The sequence below is a fragment of the Callospermophilus lateralis genome, unplaced genomic scaffold (assembly GCF_048772815.1).
Source record: "Callospermophilus lateralis isolate mCalLat2 unplaced genomic scaffold, mCalLat2.hap1 Scaffold_120, whole genome shotgun sequence".
In the NCBI taxonomy this organism is placed as follows: Eukaryota; Metazoa; Chordata; class Mammalia; order Rodentia; family Sciuridae; genus Callospermophilus; species Callospermophilus lateralis.
In genome coordinates this window covers 2,931,727-2,934,627 of record NW_027512320.1, presented here as the reverse complement: position 1 = coordinate 2,934,627, position 2,901 = coordinate 2,931,727, and positions in this window count along the sequence as shown.

The window sequence follows — 2,901 nt, the reverse complement described above, 5'->3', positions numbered from 1 at the left end:
CTAATCAGGGGATTAATCCACTTTACTGGATTAAGAGAGTGGTAAATGTAGGCAGTTAGGGTGTGGCTGGTGGATATACATTACTGAGGACATGCCTTTGGGGTTTATATTTTGTCACTGTTGAGTGGAGCTCTCTCTACTTCCTCATTGCCATGAGCTGAGCTCCTTATTTATGCCATGCCCTTCCACCATGATGGTTCACCTCATTTTGGGCCCAGAATTATGGAGTTGATTGTGCCAAAATGTACTTTTCTTCCTCTATGTTCAAACAAAAAATTGAGTAAAACAATGTGGAACAAGAACTCTCATTCTTTGTGGTGCAAAATAAGATGACTGCTTTGGAAGACAGCTTTGCAATCTCTTACAACTAAACATGCTCTTTCCTTATTATCCAATGGAAAGCAGCCACATAAAATCTTACATGCAGATGCAGATAGCATGTTGCTGAAAGCAACTTCATTCATAATTGCCAAAACTTGGAAGCAACCCAATGTCCTTCAGCAAGGAAATGATAAATAAACTGTGGTACCTCAAAAACAATGTAATATTATTCAGTGCTTAAGAAAAATATCCACCAAGCTACAAAACCACATGGAGGAATCTCAAATGAATATCATTATGTGAAAGAAGTCCACCTGAAGAGGCTTTGTATTGTATAATTGCAGCTACAGGATATCACAAAAATGACAAAACTATGGAGGCAGTAAATGAGAACCGCTTTCCAAGGGTGGGGGTGAACAGTTGGAGCACATAAGAGTATTAGTGGAAAACACCCCTTTATTTATACTATTGTGGATACATGTCATTATACATTTGTCAAAACCCTCAAAATATACTACACCAGAAGTGAACCCTGGTAAAAATCATGGAATTTAGATGATAATGATGCATCAGTGTGTTTTTAAAATACCAGTGTGGTGCGGGTATTAATAATGGGGAATGCTTTGTATCTACAGGAGTAGGATCTTTATTGGAGCCATGCAATTTTTTCTTACTTTTGCTCTGAACTAAAATTGCTTTAAAAATAAAGACTATTAATAAGATTTTATGAACTGCCTCTGACTGAACAGATAAATTAGATCATCCTGGAAATGACTTCTGCTACATGTGTACAACTTACATATACATGTAAATATCACATGCATAAGAATTTGCAGTTTAATATACTTTAAATCAGTGTACTAAAATGTATGGACCTCCAACAAATGAAATAAACAGGCAGATAGATATGGAGAAAGAAATATGATTATTTTAAATTTTCATGGAGTTTGGCTGAGCCTCAGCAAAGACACCTTTGTTTTTATAGAACAAACAGGAGTCAAGTTCTAAATCCCAACTGATTTCTAAATGCCTGCTCCTTCTGGTGCACCATTTATTCTTGGAATATAGATCTCTATGCAATTTTTACTACTGTTTCACATTTAATGAGTGTTCTTAATTCAGCTTTCACTTCCTAGATTGAACCCACAATGATTCTGTTCTTAAAAGAATAATGTTCAGGAAAGCATTCTTCTATATATTTTCTAAAAATATGATAGAATGTTTCTAATTTTTCATGTCAGTATGAAAACAATCCTTAAGTAGGCCTCTTCTACATCTTTTTTCTGGTTTGCAAATCTCTGATTAATATCTAGCAACTTCTTTTTTTTTCTTATGCTTCCTTTTATTCCTTTCTTTTTTGAAAAATAAAAAAGATACTGACCTTACAATGATACTTTCAGCTTCCCAAAGTAGGTATTGCAGTATAAGCTGTTAGCCAAGAAATAGTTTTTAAAAAGCATTGATGTTATATTACAGGTATTTGACAACAGGTGTAGTCTTGAGATTTTAATAGTTATGAAAATAGTAAGAAGAAAGTTTTCTATAGGAAAAGTTGATATGAAAAATTATTTAATAAGAAAATTATATAAAGTCAACTTGCATCTTTAGAACAAAAGAATAAATCTTTACATAAAAATATGTTTAATGTTTAAAACTCATTAAATTCATATCATACCTATTCAATCAGGCCAAGAAGGAACTTCCACATTCCCTGGAGTCGATTAATTTTCCTATGATATTTAAATGAATGGGTGGTGTATTACAGTCATAAATAACATCAAAGTGTACTATTCATGTTCTGGGATTAAAGTTCTGCTATTACTGTGATGTTAATTATCTTCACAATTATACAATCAAATGAAGAACTTTGAGTATTTTTTTAAGAGAGAGAAGAAAAATCCCCAAGGCTTCTTTTCTTCACACTTGCAAAAAGAATATGTGTGAAGAAAAGAAAAGGAGCTTTTAACTATATACCCTTGGGGAACTTTTTGGACACCCCAGGCATTTAAGAACTACTGTGAAAATGAAGAAATTAAAATATACTGGATTGTAGACACAGGTTTATATTGAAGGTAAAATTTGCTCAAGGAAGACAAAACCAAGGACAGGTGAAAATGAGCTAGGTATGGAGTAAGTTCTCCTTCTTCCCAATGTGTCAGCCATTCAGAAAATGACTATCACTGCTTTTTCTGATACAAGGAAAAGATGACTAAATGGGAAAAGTATCTTTGTCATTTCTTCATCTTCTTGGTGATAAAGGGGGGAAAAAGCACTAAGCTAAAAGATCATTTTCTATTCATAGCTAATTCACTCATCTGATAAGGAGAAAAGTCTTTCATATTCAGTCCATGAAGTAAATGTCCTGGTGATACTGAATTAAGTGGAGGTATATTGAATACTTTGAATTATTCACAGTGAATTCTAAAGAGCTGAAGAACATACTATTAATTCAGCTTTAATATTAAAACTCAATTCCAGTAAACAAGATCTTTTTTTCTGTATGCCTATGTGACCAATATCTTCAACAGAGTTTTTTTTTCTAATTTAAAACCAGTTTAAAATTTGAGAATTAGCCTGAGT